Here is a 19333-nt window from a genome sequence, read left to right as displayed (position 1 = left end):
AAATATAATCCTCTGAATTCCCCAGCCAGACCTAAATAGCAACTTCTCCCACCTCTGACTTTGATTCAAAAACTATGTTTATTCTTTTTTTTTATTTCTTCGGAAAGGTTTAGAAGCTGTTCCCTCTCATTCCATGCTTCTGCTTTAGTCTGTAGCAGTTGAAGATACAATGTTGGTGTGTTGGATTTTTTCTTTAATGGAAGAGGAAAGTTACATTTAACTGAGGATGAATCAATTATTCATGGAGGACTATAAACACTAGGATATTTTTGTTGGGTCATTTATGGTTTAGAGGCACCAAATATTTAGAGTTTCTCAATTACCTTCTTGTTTCTTTATGCTTTTATTTTATTTATTTTATTTTATTTGCAGTTCTACTATGATTACTTTCTAATTCCAGTTATAATTATAAGGTTTCACAGTGGCATTCACTTGGATATAATAAAGATTAAAGAAATTCAGGTTCCATTAAACTTTCACAGTTGTTTCTCATTTTCAAGTATCAGTCAATTTTAATTAACACCAGTAACATAAACAGAGGCCATGTTAGCATAGTTTTTCAAGTAAGCACAAACATATATGAACTGTGAAGTGTGTGAATAAAGGGTAATGTTGTCAGAGCCTGGTCTCAAACAAAACTTGGAAAAGTTACTTAGACTATAGTTATCATTGGAATTCAGAGTTGCTCAAAGAGTAATTTTTACAGGCTCTACTCTGAAGGCACCGTTTTTGCTGGTTGGGCTTTTTAGATTGGGCTTTTTAAAGTAATGAATATTAGACCAAGATCTGTGTTTTGCTTCCCAGTGGCTCATTCTGTACTTTCTACGGTGTACTAGGAGCCTCGTTGCAAATTTCCTAAGCTTATCTTGAGAACTAAGGGACATATACATGAATGAGGTTGTGATGGCACATCAGGCATATATGTCAGAAAGTTATCTGAGGACTTTCACCAAAGTCCAGTGCAAAATGTATTTAACCCTTTACTTCCAATGAGGAATGAAGGAACTATGATTATTGTATCCAGATGTGTGTAGTCAAACTAGGATTCTGCATTACTTAATCCCTATTTGAAAGAGATGAAGAACACTGCTGTGAGCAGAACTTGAAAATATTGGTTGTTTTTTTTTAACTACAGCTCCCAGAATCAACCACCATGGCCACTGACTGTGCTGCATGGACTATTCTGGGAGTTGAAGTTCAAAAAGAGGAACATCACCAAACTCTGAGTGACAGTAAGTCAGATGGAACCCAGGAAACAGACATGTATTGCACTGCATTTAAAAATGTGGTGTGTTTTTTAAAATATTGCAATGCATTTAAAATTTGTGGGGTTTTTCCCAAGTATGCTACACATAACACCTATATCACATTTACATCCTTGTGTTGCAGTTTAATATTGTATGAGTTCCAGAAAGCACGCTTTTAAATTTAGTAGAAAGTAAATTTTATGGAGGGACAACTGTGAAGAATCAGCACACTTGGGAGGCTATTCCCTGTCCTTAAACAAAACTGAAACTCATGGAGAGATGTGAAAACCAATATGTTCAAGTAAAGCAGCAATTGTTGAAGGACACAGAGGTTGCTTTACAACGAACTGCTAAAGGAAATGAAGAACTCACAGATTGGCTTTGTGCCTTAATTTAGAGCCAGAAAGCTATGCTGCTGTACCGGCTGGAAGGACTCTGTACATAAGTTTCATTGCTAAGATGACATGGAAAGTGTCAATGCCCTGGGGTGCACACGTTTGAATATAAAACAAGCCATCTGCACCATTTTCACTCACTCACTTAGCATTTCACTTCCATTGTAAAATTGTTAATTTTTGTGTGCAGATTTATTTGGGCAGAAGGATGTGTCATCTGTTTTTATCATTGTCACCTGTATTTACCGGCTGTGTGTTCACCTGTATCCTAGCACACTTGCACTGTTTAGAAAGTTTCAGGTTTGCTGTTTTTTAAAGACAGAGAAAGAAATGTTGGATAATAATTAAAAAGCTGAATAATAATAATAATAAAGGCCTACAAAATTCAGTTGTAAGTTGAATGTTGAATTACATTACACTGAAATATGCTGTTTTCCACTAGTTGTCTTTACAGGAGATCTTTTGGTAAACACATTTTATGCACAGTCTTTCCTTTAAAACACACATACGTGAGCTACTGTGTATATGGAGAGTGTTTTTCAGGGTCGATGTGCAAGAGAAAGGATGGAGTAGTTCAGAGAGAGTACAGGCTCTGCAGGTTTGCAATGCTGCAAGCCTCACCCACTTTGAGTTGTGGCTCCACCCATCATCTGTTGTAGCCCTAGATTGCTGGAGAGCTCCTAGCACTACTTTAAGAAATGTGCTCTTTTGATCACTTTATTTTTACACATAGAACCATTTGTACATATTCATTATGTATATGTTTGGGAGTTTGCAAGGTGTGTGTAGCATATGAGAGAAACTACACTTAATTCCTTAAACAACATTTTCTACAATGAAGCCATTCAGAAAACCACAGTGTTTAAACTAGAAGACAGAGGTCAGTGGATCTATCAAACTTGATCTGCTCATTTTTCCAGGATGGTTTTGTTCATTTTCCACATCCATTCTCCAATTTTCTTTTAAGTCTGCACAAATATTCATAAGCATTTTAATGTGCATTTCACTCATAACATATATACTTTTATATTATCCCTAATACAGTGGTCACCAACCTTGGGCCTCCAGATGTTCTTGGACTACAACTCCCAGAAATCCTTGCTAGCAGAGGTGGTGGTGAAGGCTTCTGGGAGTTGTAGTCCAAGAACATCTGGAGGCCCAAGGTTGGAGACTACTGCCCTAATACAACATATTTTAGTGTTGTTTTAAAAGTTCGCACCTTCCTCTTATATATACATGCATAGTTGTCTACTTTTTAAGATTGGAGAACTGAATGTAAACATTGAGAAAAGTGGAAATGTCAAAGTGGAACATAATTTTGATTGGCATATTGGTATGAATTGGTATGAATTTGGTATCCTTCCATGAAAATGAAACCAGCAAAAGAACACTCTTAGTCTGTGTGACTACATATGGGAATGGACATATTGTAAAGTCAAGAAGGCTATTTGTATAATCATGTTCCCATGTTCAGTGAGTATAGAAGGGTGGAAACAGGATTCACTGCTAGACGTACTGTGTCCCTCATCTGGTACTCCCATTGCCCATGCCTGAGAGCAGCCATACATTCAGTATTCACATGATGAACTCTCCACATAAGCAGGAAGGCTGACAAAATCTCCCCGCTTTCAGGAAGGAATACATGATGTGTCTCACACAAAAATCCTTTCATAGTAACATTGACTGAATAGTCACTGGGGATGAGTTGTTTGCTCACCACATCATTACCTTTCTTGCTTTCTTGCTCAGGTGTAAAGACTGAATAGAATTACTGTATTTCTCTCTTATATTTCCAATAGGACTCTTCATGTCTATCTATCAAGTGTTCAGTTCTACCCCTTGTTTTGGCTGCTTCCTGGGCCACTGGGACAAAGGAGGTTGTGCATTATCTACTCTTTTCAAAAGCATGTTCTGAAATCAAGAGATAAGCAGTTGATTGCAATAAAATTACTAATCATAATGTTGATTATTGTTAGAGTTCGAACTTTTGAACTCATCGGTATATGCCTCTCTCTCTTCGGCTTTCTGCCCTGCAGGCTTGTTACCCTCTCAAGAGTCTGCAATGCTGTACTTGTTATTCAAAAGCTGTGCCTTTTTCGGAGGCACAGAAAATAACTTAAAAGCTCACATCTGTTCTCAGTTTTGCCTTCAGTTCTTTAACCATTGAAAGCCTGGTGTAAACTGAAAGTCCTGTGGAAACTGTGTATAGCATTTTCATGGACTAATATAATGGGAAGTCCTGTAGTCAGCTTGTGTTTTTTGAGTATCTGTCTTACCTAGGGATACAAGGTTGATCTAAAGAGGGAAACAACCCTAGAAAGGCTTGAATGATGCCTCATCGTTTAGTCGTGTCCAACTCTTCGTGACCCCATGGACCAGAGCACACCAGGCCCTCCTATCTTCCACTGCCTCCTGGAGTTGGGTCAGATTCATGTTGGTTGCTTTGGTGACACTGTCCAACCATCTCATCCTCTGTGAATGATGCCTATTCGATAGTTAAAAATAAATAAATCCAGATAAGAAACAGCTGTTGAACAGCTTATAGTTGATCCACATGAACGAACATCACCTTCTACTGTAGCTCCTTTCGGTGATTTACTCAGCAAAGCCACCTGAAGTCCCACGGGGGGGGAGGAGGGAGGGATTAAATTTAATAACAGGTAAAGCAAATCATTTGTAGCTGAGGGATGACTACTGTCCAGTTTTCCATCAAGTACATTACATCAGAATAGGGATGTCAAGAATGTAGGGGTGTCCTGAGATGCAAAATTTAAGATGATGCCCCTCTTCACACATGCTGGGTACATAAGTTAACTGATCTGGCAATTGACTCTGGCTTCAGCACTAGCAGTAAGATAGAAGCTTCCACCATGCTTGCCTAAGAGGTAAGTGGCACAGGAAGCATGGTTTGGAGGAAGATAATACCCCATCATCTGCTGCATGAGACAGGCACCTTCCACAGCTTAATGGGAGGATTACACTACCTGGAAGATCTCATAGGAACATATTTGTGCATGGCAAACCAACGTGTCTAGAAAGTAGTTCTAGTGAGCACTTGGCAAGTTGATTTTTCAATATATATGGAAATATTTCTACACAAGGAGTTGTAGAAGACTGAAATTGTACAGTGAAAGGAGAGCTCCACCACATACCCCTTTCCAAAGGTGTCCTACACCTTGCAATGCATTCTATGACAAGGTATGGTGGTGGTTTTATTTATTTAGCCAGCTGCTAAAGAGCACTTCCTTGGTGAGACCTGCTATAACTCGGATGCCCCAAATCCAGTCTTTACTAAACTTAGAAGGGGTGGGGAGGATTGTCAGCTGAAGACTTGCTGTGTGTTTGGCATCTCTAACTCTTGTGGGGGCCATTCTACCACTCCCAGAAGTCCCAAAAGAAACGAATGGTTTGTTTCATTGGAAAGTTTGTGGTTCATGAATAGCAACTAACCATGAACCATCATTTTTCATCATCTGGATTCACTCCAAAGCAACCACAAAATATACCACATGTGTTTGGGATGAGCACAGGAAAGTAACTTAGGTTGTGCATTATTTGGCCATGGCTGTTCATTTGGGGAGCCTGACTCACACCTTCACATAACTTCAGCAACTACAAAATGGCCATCCAGCAGCAACCAGACCCCACAGTTGCCTGTATAGCAATGCAGTTGCTGCAAATAATGTCACACATGCCCCATTCTGAGAAGGCTTACTTGGTCTACTTTGTGTCCATCTGACTTTGGGAGTATTACTTAGAAAGTGGTGGTTAGAACTAGAGTCTTTTCCCCTTCATGCCTGATGATCCAACTAGATATGAACTGGGCATTCCCACAGACTAGTATGTTTATCTCCAGTGACATGGTTTCCTCGGTGCTTTTGTGCCACAGCAATCAGACTTTCAAATTAAACTTGTACAGTGGTGCCTTGCTTAGCGATTGCTCCGTTGAGCAATGAAATCGCTTTGCAATGGACTTTTGGCCATTGCTGGAGCGATCGTTTAGCGATGTCCTCTATGGCTAAAATTTGCTTTGCGATGATCGCGGGGAAACGATCATGGCAAAGTGAACTTAAACAGCTGATCGGCGGTTCCAAAATGGCCACCACAAAAACAAAATGGCCGCTGCTGTTTTGCCTCGCTGTAGAGGCACTCAAAATGGCCACCGCTATGGAGGAATTTTGCTTTAAGGTAAGTTTTTAGCCCATAGGAACGTATTAAACACGTTTTAATATGTTCCTATGGGCTTTTTAAAATCGCTTAGTGATTAAATCACTTAGCGATTTTTTTCCGGAAGGGATTAACCGCTAAGTGAGGCACCACTGTATTTACCATGCAATAACCAGTCACATGTGCTAGGACAGGACAATAACTAACCGTATCAGGCAGTTAGGTCTAATTCCATTGAAAGATAGTCACAATTGAATGAATGATTTGTATCTATTGGCTAAACTTGTACCTGCAGAAAACAAAATTAAGAAGAGAAAACTCTGAGTGGTTTCTTTGCGTAAGGGAAGGTATTTGACTAGGAAATGGGCACAAGTTGGAAAAACAGTAAATTGGGGTCATTTATGGTTCGTGACTACTCACAAACCACTCCCAAACCCATAGAACTTATCTCTTAACTGAGTAGCTACAAGATCATTTAGAACATTTTTACCAAACCTTTCTCTTAAAAAAGGACTCAAGGTACATCATTAAAAGACAGTATTGAGAGCTAGCAACAGTGCGTATACAAATACGAAAAAGGACCAGATACCACCCTAAAAATGGTAAACAAAGGCAACACCAAAGACATTCAAGTCAATAAGGTACATCCATCCATTAAAAAACCCCACTCACTGAGCTATTTACTGAGGGAAGCCTTGCCTAAAGAGAAAGGTCTTCACCTGCTTGCAAAAGGACAGGAAAGATGAGGGCAGCCTGGCCTCCTGTAGGAGGGAGTTCCACAGTCTGAGAGCAGCAAGAGAGAGGGCTCTCTTCTGCGTCCCACCAAACACACTTGTGAAAGTAGCAGGACTGAAGGAAAGGCATCTCCTGATGATCTGAACACCCAAACAGTCTCATGAAGGGGTGTGTGGTCCTTGAGATAGTTTGGGCCCAGGGCTTTATAGGTTAGATGCAGCACTTGGAATTGTGCCCAGAAACAGGCTGGCAGCCAGTGGAGCTGCTGTAATAGAGAGGTTATGTGATCCCTGTGACTATAACTTTGGGACCCGATCAGAGCCTGTGGTGTTCTCCCTTATTAAGTTAAATAATCAGACATTATTCATGTTATAGGCTAATGTTGTTGAGAGGCGGAGCCAAAAGAGATGTTTAAAAAAAGGCGGAGCCTGAGAGTGAACAGTCAGTCAGAGTCAGGGAGTCAGAGCCAGAGTGGGAGAGATCAGAGTGGAGTGGGAGATACTGTAGAGTGAGATTTGGGAGATCTGCAGTGTGATTAGTCAGAAGAGTGTATAGTAACTGTAAGATCAAATAGAAGATTGTTATGGTTGATTTAGGAACCTGAAGAAAATACGTATGAATTATTACCAAAACATCTGTAATCAATAAACCAGTTTTATTTAAAAGACAGTGAAGTTTGGACCTGCATCTTCATCCTTCCATAATTAATGTTGATTTAGTGATCAACTGATGGCAGCAGGGTAAAAAGGAGGAGGAGTTTGCCTTCGTGTGCTCTGTGTTTGGAGGGTTAGGCAAGAGGCACGAGGGCGAACGCCACAGAGCCCTATTTTCTTTTCCAGGACAAGCCTTGAGGCCTGATAAACCAGCTTTGTTTCCTAATATGAAAACAGAAAGCCCAGCTCCCAGCAAATAATGCACTTAAAGAACCATTAATTATTACCTAATTACATCAACCAGTGCGGCATGGACAGAATAGTGCTCTGAGATGATGAAGTTGTCAATTATAGTTGATAATTAAGAGGCCAGGTGCATGTTTAATTTAACAAGATAAATATCTACCCAGATGTTGTGTGTCTAGTGGCTCATGATCACATAGGTTAGAAGGTTTTCAGGCACTGTACTAATCTGCTAATGATGCAATCTTGTTGCACAAATAAAGGTATTTATTCCCTTATATTAAATGAACAAACCTACTTTATAGTACAGCTGAACCCAATTCACTTTCCCATTACTTTCTTACACCTTCAAAGTATTCCCCCAAGTTTGGTGAATGTTGGACATTTGAATAGTAACTCCCAAGCCATTCTGTGTTTGCTTACCATCTTTGATATGGTCTCAGTACTACTACTACTACTACTACTACTACTACTACTACTACTACTACTACTACTACTACTACTACTACTACTACTACTAATAATAATAATTATTATTATTATTATTATTATTATTATTATTATTATTATTATTATTATTATAATTATAATTATAATTATAATATAATATAATATAATATAATATAATATAATATAATATAATATAATTTATTGTCATTGTAAGTATATACACAGTATACCATACAACGAAATTCACAGACACCCAGAGACCAGACACATGCACACACATAACATTCCCCAAACACTCCCCACCCATTAGAAGTCCCCCACTAAAAATACAAACATCTACACCTCAGGCTAAGTAACACAGTCCAACTAATTATTCACTACTGGTGGTCTTTAAGCTTATTATTAATTGCAATTATAGCTCTTTAATATATTATTTATATAATATAATTTAGAATTATATACTATCTTTTTGATTCAAACGTTGACTACAATAGCTGATAGCAGGATCTAACAGAATACAAAATAAGTGTTGGTGGATGGCATCTATTGCTCCTCATTCTTCATGTATATTTATTTATATCAATGTGCTCTTTATTTCCTCTCTTAAAAGAAACCAAAGCAACAGGAAAATGATGGTTGTTGTGGGGGTTTTTTTTTGGGGGGGGCTCTTTGGCCATGTTCTGAAGGTTGTTCTTCCTAACATTTTGCCAGGCCCTGTGGCCGGCAGATAATACAACAGGAAAATATTTTAAAATATGTGATAATATATATTAAAACTTTGGCAAAAACAGTAAGAATAGCCAGGTTTGAAAAAGGATAGAGATGGGGATGAATTGCCAGTTTGGCGATTTGTGTCAGTTTGTCCTTGTTTGTTTGGTGCCTCCCTGCCCTGTCTCCTCTGGCAGGCAATTACTCAGAGGCAGCACCCCCAGCTTTCCCCCCCACCTCTTCCAGGTACTGTCTTTGAGTGGCTGCCCACTGGAGGAGGCTGGGAAGTGCCAAACACCTGCTCATCCAAAGGACAGGCTGGCATGAACCACTGAACCTGTGGTTTATGCCCTGCTCTAGAAAAAAGCATTAGCACCAAACAATGTTTAATATATCCTTTGGAACAGGAAAGAGAAAGCAACCTGATTGGTCAAAAGCCTGCAAAAGCTGCATTATAATGGCTATCTTGCAAAAGGTGAATAGAGAACAGGCTGGGTAGGTAATTTTAACAAGGAGTTCCAAAACTTCAAGACAAGAATTCTGAAGACACTGTCATATAAAACCACCAAAGATACTGGCAGGACTGGAAAGGGAAGTTCTCCTGCAGATGTTACCCACACAGGTAGGCAGCTTTGTATGAGCGGCAGCTACCCTTCACATCTGAAGAACGTAAACTGCACTTTGAAACGGGTTGAGAAATCATTGTATCATCATGTAAAACAACGTTGGCTGGCTAGATTGGTAAGTTAGGTACATGGCTGTGGAGCTAGAGCCCGCCTGTGTGGCCTTGGGCAAGCTGCACAGTCCCAGGGCACCCCCAGAAGAAGGGAATGGTAAACCACTTCTGCGTATTCTCTATCTAGAAAACCCTGAAAAATATCACCAGAAGTAAGAATTGACTTGCTGGCACATGGTGATGATTATAAAACAATACTGAAGAGTTGTTAGGTAAAATAACCTTGGGATTAGCAGAACAGGAATATTTTAAATGTGAAGGCCCTTTCCAAAAACCGGCCCAATGAGGTCTGAGCTTGCCTAATGGCCGTACTGTAGAATATTGACTATCTGTTTGGGATAAAATGGACACAAGGGCCCAAAGAGTTGGCGTGTCCTGGGAAAGGGCCTGGCTGGCAAGAAATAGTTCTGAAGAGGGGAATTATAGAGTTGTGTTGCGGTTCCCATTTACATAAAGCTAGCGATACTTCCTACCATTTAAAACATACCACTTAACATTCTCCTTGTAAATTTCTGCTTTCCTCTAGGTATTCACCACCATTTGATGCTTGAATGTTTTGTTTTCATTCTTTCCTGTTCCTTCTGGCATAACTCAAGAGTTCTTTGTTTTACTGTCAGCTAGTCTCCCATTTTGTAACACATAACACATTTTTGTTCCTCGTTGAACATATGTTACTGTGGCAAAGCCTCTGAAGCACCCCTTGAGGATACCTGTCCTTCAGTTGACAATCAAGAATAACAAAAGTGACAAAAAAAGGATGTGTGAGAGATGGATAGTTGCTTCACATCATCCATCTTAAAAATAGGACTAAAATAAATAGCAGTTTTGAGGGAAACATACTTTGCAATATGGCTGAATAAATAAAAACTAGAGCCAACATTCAAGAGATTTGGATCATAGAGTTCAGGCTGCCATAAGCAACACTTGCTGAACTCACCAAGGTCCACTTTTCAGTAAAGAAACAATGGCCAAAATCCTGTTGTGCAGTTATAAGAAATGCATGAAATTAAAGGTGAAATGCTATAAGAAATCTCCATAGGCACTATTTGCTGAATCTCATGGTTTGGTGTGGAGCAGAGGTAACTTATGGCAATTCACCTTTTGCTTAACTGTACAGCAGGATTTTGCCCATTGAATCTAATGGTCCAGGAGAGAGCAAAGAAGTAACATGTTTAAAGTGTTATTTTACAGGAAACCAAGAACTGCTGGTGCTCATCTTGTCTTTTCTCTATGTAACAAGAAAAGTTGCTAAAACTGTTTCCCTAGGATATTTAAAGCAGATTCAAAAAAAGAAAAGAAAAGGCAATAGGTCTTTCTTTAAATGTAACAGGAAAAAGTATCAAGTAACAATGTAGCAAGCTAGTAAAATGTCTTTGCAACATTCATAGTAACAAGTTACAGGGGATGGCATCAAACTGTATAACAAATAAAACACTGAGAAAATAAGCTTCTAGTACTCAGTGGTACATGTAAAGTAGTTGTTTGTCTCTTTTCTCTAGACTTGCCAGAGTCAACCTGGGTAATACATGCACTTCTTTTCAGTCTGCATTTAATAATGCATTTCTTTTTCTTTGATGTTCCCTTGAAAACTGGTATCCCGTCCAAGCTTTTAGGAATATCTAAATCAGAGTGACTGATATTCGTAGGTCCACCCTAAATCAGTGAATCTAAAAATAGATGGCAGCCAATTCGAGCACCAAGCAACAACTGGAATATTGGGCATCTACTAGGACCTGTGTACCCCATGAGGGCCCCTTCAGCCTGCCACCATTGTGCCTGGGCTTCTGACACTTGCATGATTCAACAGCATAGTCATATGTGCTGGGTCTGCATTCACTCTAATCTCTAGTCATCCCTTGCAGAAAATAAGTTTAGCTGAAGTGGCATAGTCCAGGTGCTGGGGAAGGGGCAGGGTATGGCATGTCAGATTCCACTTTTTTGAACTGTACTGGGGATTGTGACTCTGCATCTACTGGTATCATTGCCATACCAAGCAAGACCATACAGGATAAGAAAGTATCTGGCAGTCACAGCACTGCCTGGCCCGATGCAGATACTGTCAGGTAGCTCAAGAGTTTTGGAGGCTCTGTAGAGCTCTGTTCCAAAGGATTGGTGGTTTATAGGAGAACTATTCAGCCAGGATGGCACAGGCAGCTCTTGTGCCAAGGTCCAGTCAAGCATGGCAACAATGGAAAAACTACCATATAATCCAGACGAAATAGAAGTACAATTTGTCAGCCTAGGCAAATGTATCTAATTTATTTGGGCTGCACCTGCAGAGGAAAAGCATGGCTGGGGTGGGGGTGGGGAACTCCTTCAATTTTACTTTCCTTTGGATGCACAGGTGATGACTTGGCTATTTCACCAATTGTAGTCTTTCCTATAGAAGACAAACCACACTTCAGTTCTCTATGCAGTGTTTTCAGAATGGGCCAATGCTTTCTGTGTGTGACTACTGTTGAAAACAGTCTGAAAACTTTTATTGGCACAAATCAATGCACCAGACTATTGTCTGGTTAGGATCTTAGCTTATAACACCAGCCATATGCCTAGATTTAAGGAGGATCCATGGTTTGAAAAGGGGAATCACTTTATCCTATTGTGAAGGCAAGATAAACCATGCCATTCAGATCATGGGCCGTTTGTAAGTGCAATGCAGTGCAGTGGTGTTATTGTACTGGCAGAGCAAATCAGCATTCTACAAGGCAACCCTAAAAATAGGGGAAGCCCAAATAAAAGATTGTAACTTTGAAACTGGAGTTCAATCAGCACCATATTTGGCATGTAGATGATCTACAGAATATCCTTTTATGTAGAGAGAGTTGTTTGTTCATTCTATTGCGGGTTCTCTTACCTCCACATTTTTCAAGTTAGCTTTCTTTCTTCTGTTTTTGTGGCGGATCGTCTGATTGCTCAGGTATTATGTTCTGAGGATCTTGTCTCTGAAGGTCTAACATATTATTAACTTCTAATTACAAGCTATATTAATTAGTTTGACCCTTAGCTTCTGTCATGTCCTATATAAATAAGTCACAGCTAGAAAATTCAGTAAAGTTTGGAGGGAAGTAAAGAGGCACAGTAGATACTGCTGAGCACCTTGAAGAAAGAAACTCTAAAACCAGTTTTTTAGCTCATCAGGCCAAAGGAACCTGATGTAGTTAGAACCCTGGTGGCCTCAGTGACCTAAGGCTTACCAGCACAGGGACAATGATGTTGATACAGCCACTGTATCTTAAAGGGCAGACGGCACCACTGGCCTTGGAATGTTTGACTTTGCACCAGGCAAGCTGCAGATGCCATCTTCAAAACGATGCCCTCGTTGGTTGTCACTTGCCAACTTACACACAATTCTGGAGTGGCTGACTTAAGCTAGTTGCAGGTCAGACAACAGACAGCATTCAGGTATGGTTTTTGACTGCAAATCCCACATGTGTGCTAGCCCCACTCCCTCCCCCATCTTTTAAATCACAGATATGTAATTGAAGAAGAGAAGGCTGCTGCATCTAGATAGCAAATTCGCATGAAACAACAACTCTTTCCTCCCCAAGCAGGCATCTGGCTCCTATGGAGAAGCTACTTAACTGTGAAAAAGCTACAATAAACTCCTCCTCTTCAGAAAGTTGCATTCCTGGGATTGGAAAGACAATGCAGTTGGGCTAGCGCGGTCCCCTTAATATGTTGTGGATGCTACACATCTGGAAGTATGACTGAATAAAGCCACCTACATCAGCACAGTAGAGGGCAATTCAACCCATTTCCTGCCTTGTGTCTTGTTGGGACAGCAAGCAGAAGTGCTTTCTATTAATAAAATTAATTGAGTAGCCTACGGATGGTGCAGAAATCTTGGTAAAGTCTGTCAACAGAGTGAATTTGAAAAAGAGAGAGAGATTTTATTTTTAAATTTTTTTAATGGAAGTTAAAAAGATTGAGGACAAAAACATAAACAGAAATGGATGTTGGAAATGGAGCCAGGCCCCGGGGGGGGGGGGAGATTGCTTATTGGCTGGCTTGCCAGATTCCACTCTCCATTTTTCACAATATTCAGCCATGGAATCTTTGAGTGAACATTTTCTTCCCACAAACTTTATTTGTCTATCTTACAGTCCAGAGCCAGTGCTGTCAAGCGCATCATGCCAAATGAAACACTGGAAGCACAATCAAAAGTATATAAACTTTGAGAAGTCAGCTTTATGGGTATATAAAACAATGTTCTGTGAGTGAATGGATCTTAAAGAGCTCAGTGAAGGAGACGATGCTGCATTTTCTGTTTTTATTTAATGATTCATTGCCAATATATTCCTGAAAGCCAAAATATCCTCTTAGTAGGATATACAAATAATTTTAATTATCTTTGTTTAAAACTAAGTGCAAATATGATTTTAGGATGCTGGTAAAGTTGATTTACAGTTAATTTTTTAAAACATGCATTTAACTGATTTTCACCAGTTTACGGGCCTGAGGGCACAAAACAGCTTGTTCACACATACAAGTTCCCCAAAATTCAGAGACTGCAGATCACTGGCCATGCTGGCTGGGGCTAATGAGAGTTGTAGTCAAATGTTTCTAGACGTCAACAAGCTGGGAAAGGCTGCAGTAGGTTGAGCTCTCAAAGATTATCAGAGAGACAATATCTGTGTCAGTGCACTTCAACTACAGTAGATTATAATATACGCTCACCTATTAATCACATAGGGATTCATATGCAATTAATCCTATTAATTAATGCCATATTGATTAATACATGATTAATCTCACCATGGTTAATTAATTTTTAAAGAATTTTTTTGCCACTGTTGATTAGCTCCTTTGGGAGAAAGAGTGGCCACGATCCTACACAATATTTTACTTGGCTCACAGTCCAACAAAAGACAATAGTTGGTTAGCTTGCACAGCTTTAAAGGGGAATTGGACACATACAAGAGAATGAGGTTATCAGTGGCTGGTAGTCATGATGGATAGAGATACAGGATGCTGTCTTATCCTACTTGCATGCTCCCACAGACAACTGGTCAGCCGCTGTGTGAACAGAATGCTGGACTAGCTGGGCCATTGGTCTGATGCAATACATGCTATGTGTCTGAGACTTGTTTAAACTACACACAGGAAACATCTGGATCTGCTAGTACAGTGATTCCCAATCTTGTGTAACCCAGGTGTTCTTGGACTGCAGTTTCCAGAGGCCTTCAGCACCAGCTGTACTGGCTGAGGTTTCTGGGAGTTGCAGTCCAAGAACATCTGAGCTACTGAAGGTTGGGAACCGCTGTAGTAGCAGATTTCTGAGTGAGCTGCAATAGATCAGCTAGTATTTTTTTATTCTCAGGTGTTTGATCATAGTAGCAAAAATGACTTTCCTACACCATAAATTATGCATCTGAAATGAAGAAAAGTTTGGATAATTTACCTAAGTGTGAAGGGGGGAGAGAAATGTGAATTCCATTCAGTTGTGTTCCTTAGAACAAATTCATGGTCTCAGAATTATTTCATTCAAAGAGTTCATCTTATGCACCAGTCTTTGATTGGTGGATCTTAGGGTTCTACTAAAATCAAACCTAACCAAACCAAGTAGATTGCAGAAGCTTGAAGTCTTTCCAGCACTGCTTCAGATGGTCACAGGATACATGCTTCTATGACCCATTTGGTCTGTGCAATAGAGTGCCATGACTCCGCATTAAAAGACAACGGCCATGATCCAAAAAGCCACTGCCTATTCTACCACACAGAATAGGCAGTGGCTATTCTTATTGGCCATTAAAAAAACCCTGCCTGAATCTTCCCCCATTCAAATCTTCTTCAGTAATGTAGTAAATCCTCTGGAACAGCTTTTATATAACCCACAGGGCTGTAGTACTAAAATCAGTAGAATTCTAATATTCATGCAGATGTTGAGACTGATGAATGGGATTCTTTGGATCTTTCCAAACTGTATTATTTTCCATTCATCTATTTTAGAAAGATGGACATCAGATCTGGCATTAGCATCCACAAGCCACAGCTGACCCTACCACTGTAGCAGTGCTCAAAGGTACTGATGTTTGCTATGGACTTGGCTTCGGCACAGATTTACCTAGAGGCAGCATCAGCCACATAGTTGGGTGGCTACTTCAATTTTCCACAGTGCTGCGGAACAGTATTACAAGAAGAACATTGTTCAGGACTTTATGACTTAAATAAACCTTCCAGGTTGAGACTGATGTTAAGGTCATCTCATGTTAGCTGAAGGTGGTAGGGCTGATAGCCTAAGAGAGTTAGTAATGTTGTTGTGTTGTGCCACAAATTGTAACAGCATACTACTTGTAACAGCATAGTACTTCCTCTCTGTACATCGATACTTTTTGAGGCACAAATCTAGATGGGGTTGGGTGCAATACTAGGAACAGGAAAGACTTGCCAGTTTGGCAGTGAGAAACAGGTAAGGTATGAAGATAATATGGAAACCATCTGCCAATACTCACTTGCTCCCTTATCCAGCACTTCACTATAACCAATGCAGTCTAATAACTGTCTATTAAAGAAGCTGAAGGGATGAGGGAAGACTGTACTAGAATGTGCTCTATTTGAAACTTATTCACCTTTACTCTGATATAAATTAACATGATTTCCAGCAACAACAGATCATTGTCCAATACATGCAATAGTAGAGTTCCTGAGCTCAGATTGGAGTCCTAAGGTACTGGAATCTATTCTATATTAGATTTAGGAATGGTATACTGCAGACCTTGCATCCTGAGATTTTGCAGTTTATTCTCATGGCTTACAGACATGGTGTTTAGACATGCTCAGAAGTACCCTTTCCCCATTATCTTGCATACTCTAAATCTGCTGCTGCAATACACATTGGCATTTGAATGCACAACAGAGGCCTGTCCTTATGTTTCAGGATTCAGCCATGAAATTTCAGGGAATGTGTCCTGGCAACCATGCACACTAAGAATAATTAGAGCAAGCAAATACCTTAGTGGTAAAGCATATGCCTTGTCTGGGAAATATCTCAAGTTTAATCCCCGAAACCTCAAAGAATCTTGGGTAGCAGGGCCCAGGAAATCTTCAGTGCTGGAGAGCAGCTGTCAGTCATAGTTAAGAAAATATTCTGAATTGGGTAGCAATTAATAGGATACTGAACATTACCAATACCGTTCTAAAGTGACCTCTAGTGTTGCCATTAGAAATGGCTACTGCCTGCATTTATTTCTTCTGTATAGCTGGTACTGGGATTTTGAACACGTGTGGATTTATGGCCGTGGCTTTTAAGTGTGTAGGGATGCCAGAACGCATTCCCATGAGCTAAAGCTTGTAGTGAGTCATTTCCTCTGCAAGAGAGGTCACTTAAAGCAAAGCCAAACAGGACCTGGGTTTTTTTTTTTCCCCCACTGGAAAACCATCTACGGAAGAAGTGCCACATCCTCACGAGGAAAATAATTCCATTGCTGAAACGGCTAGGAAGAACAACTATCCACCCACCCCCGTTCTTTTTCTTAAGAAGCTGAGGCCATGCAGCAAGAGGCTAGACACTATAAACATTCTGCCTTTCATCAGAGGACTGGTCTTCTGTCCTTCAGTGTCTCAATTGCTCTCTTCTTCACCTTCTTTAATGGGTGCAGTGCACAGCCCTGACCCATGTGGAACTGTTTCCTGTACTTCAGTAGTATAATCACCCTCAGTTACGGCATGTGGGACGATGCCCATGCCACAGGTTTTTGTTATGCTGTGTGCTTGTGTGAATGCTGGCCTCTCAGCGTCTTTTTGTGAGTGCTGTGTCTCTGTCTGTGTCTCCGTGGCACACTTTTGCCTTGATTCCACTCAAGAAGGGTTGCTGTGCCATCCATTCCACCAAACGCTTTGGGCATCAGTACCTAGTGCCAAACATTCAAATATGATTCCTCTAGACTTAGCATAAATTCATAAGATTGGAGAAGGAAGCATATGAACCTTTGACTCTTTCAAGCAGTTTCTGAGAAATGGCTTGTCTGTTACATGGGGGAAAGAAGGACTGATGGCTGCCTGTAGAGCTTTGCTTGAAATATTTATATTTGGGCTGCTTAATTTGCACTTAACATGCATACCTATAGATTTAGGTGCATCAAGAACTTAAGCTAGGGTAACATGGCATTTAAAGGTCCAACTTCATGTTACCGTAGCTGAACAGATCTAGCTTGAACTGGACTGACCCTCTGAATTGTGCAGAAAAGGGTGTAGAAAAGTTGTTTTTCTTTGTTAATATGAGCACAACTTCCACAATTATCCAGCTACCAGAATGGTCATACACTTGCAAGTATGACATGCAATCTCCTACTCCCAAAGGACAATTTATCAGTGAATTTTGGCATGTTAGCAATAAATTTGGACACTCAGTGGCTGAAATTCAGTTGCTTTGCATTGCAGATGGAAAGCAAAATCATTTTATTCTCAAAAGCTTCAAGGTCCCCTTGTACTAATAGTCAACTATTCATTTTCTTTAAAGGTGCTCCTGAAATCATTAATTCCTGAGTGTCAATTAAGCTATTGATAGGGAAAATATGTCCTGTGACTGAGGAGGTCACATTTCAGGTAACGAGTGGTCCCTAGGTTTTGGGATCTGGGTCTTTGGTTTTCAGGCTTTCGCGTCACGGTAAAGGTTTCTTTGTGAATTGTTACGAAGGCTGGTTGTGGAGCAAGTGGTTGGGGAATGGATTTTCCACAGGGCCTTCAGAGAGGAAGAGCCAGCCTGTGTTGCCTTGGGGAAGCTCATCACATGAAAAGCAGGGCTTGATAAAGTTGCTTTTTTGACTTCAGCTCCCAAAATTCTCGTAACAAGGCTAGCCATAGGTCAGGATCCTCCGATGTCATAATGAGGTCACAACCAGCAGAGGTTTTGTTTCTCTGCAAACTAAGAGGCAGTTAACATACAGGCTGGGCCTTCAACTGGTCAGGATGTATCTTCCTGTTAGGTGAAGATGAGGGTTGAAGGTGGGCTACATGACCTGTTGACAGCTATGCTGTCTTAGTGGATAGAGAGTCAGGCAGCAATTCAGAAGATCTTGAGCAAGGAACCTAGAGGAGTGAGCAGGGGCATAAAAAATCACTTTATTCTCAAAAGCTTCAAGGTCCCCTTGTACTAATAGTCAACTATCCAGTTTCTTTAAGGATGTTCTTGAAATTTCAATTCGTCAGTGTCAATAAACCTATTGATAGGGAAAACATGTCCTGTGACAGAGGATGTCACACTTCAGATAACAAGTGGTCCCTAGGTTTTGGGATCTGGGTCTTTGGTTTTCAGGCTTTCGGGTCACGGTAAAGGTTTCTTTGTGAATTGTTACGAAGGCTGGTTGTGGAGCCAGTGGTTGGGGGATGGACTTCCCACTGGTCCTTCAGAGAGGAAGAGCCGGCCTGTGTTGCCTTGGGCAAGCTCATTACATGCCAAGCAGGGCTTGATGAATTGCTTTTTTGACTTCAGCTCACACAATTCTCGTAACAAATCTAGCCATAGGTCAGGATCCTCCGATGTCATAATGAGGTCACTGCGAGAACACTGCCCATATCTCCAAGGAGACTTTTGGGGGGTTCCGGAGAATGGGATGGATATGAAAGACAGACAAACCACAGTACTGCTGAGTAGAGCCCAGGGGATCTAAGCCGGGTCTTGTCTAATCCTTCTTCTCCAAAAGCCACACTCCTTTTTTAAGCCAAGTAGCCAACACAGACATAACCATGAGATATACTCAGATTAATCTGGGCTCTAGAGATCTTTGGTAGCGAACATATAAGGCCAATTAATATTCCTCAGCTAGTCTGAACAAGAAACAATGCTTCCAGATAGAAATCAATCATTACTGTTTTATTAATAAAAGTTGTTAAAGTAAAGAAACCAAATGTTTAGTTGGTACATTTTCAGTACAAGGCACAGATACTTCCTCCCTCACTCCAGCTAGAAAAATAAAGAAATGAAACTATGCTAACTAATATAAAGAGTAACACAGTCCATCTCACGTGTCCTGGGTTCACAAGCTGATGTAGATGCAATCC

At 40.4% G+C, this 19333-nt stretch overlaps 1 protein-coding gene across 1 annotated transcript in view; it reads left to right on the top strand.

Moving 5' to 3' along the window:
* Positions 1 to 19333, top strand: part of ITGA9 (integrin subunit alpha 9) — a 389935-nt gene that overhangs the window by 321040 nt on the left and 49562 nt on the right. The gene's annotated exons all lie outside the window — the stretch shown is intronic.

The sequence above is a fragment of the Pogona vitticeps genome, chromosome 6 (assembly GCF_051106095.1).
Source record: "Pogona vitticeps strain Pit_001003342236 chromosome 6, PviZW2.1, whole genome shotgun sequence".
In the NCBI taxonomy this organism is placed as follows: domain Eukaryota; kingdom Metazoa; phylum Chordata; class Lepidosauria; order Squamata; family Agamidae; genus Pogona; species Pogona vitticeps.
The sequence above is the reverse complement of the archived record's forward strand: the minus strand, read 5'-3'. Positions and strand labels throughout refer to the sequence as shown.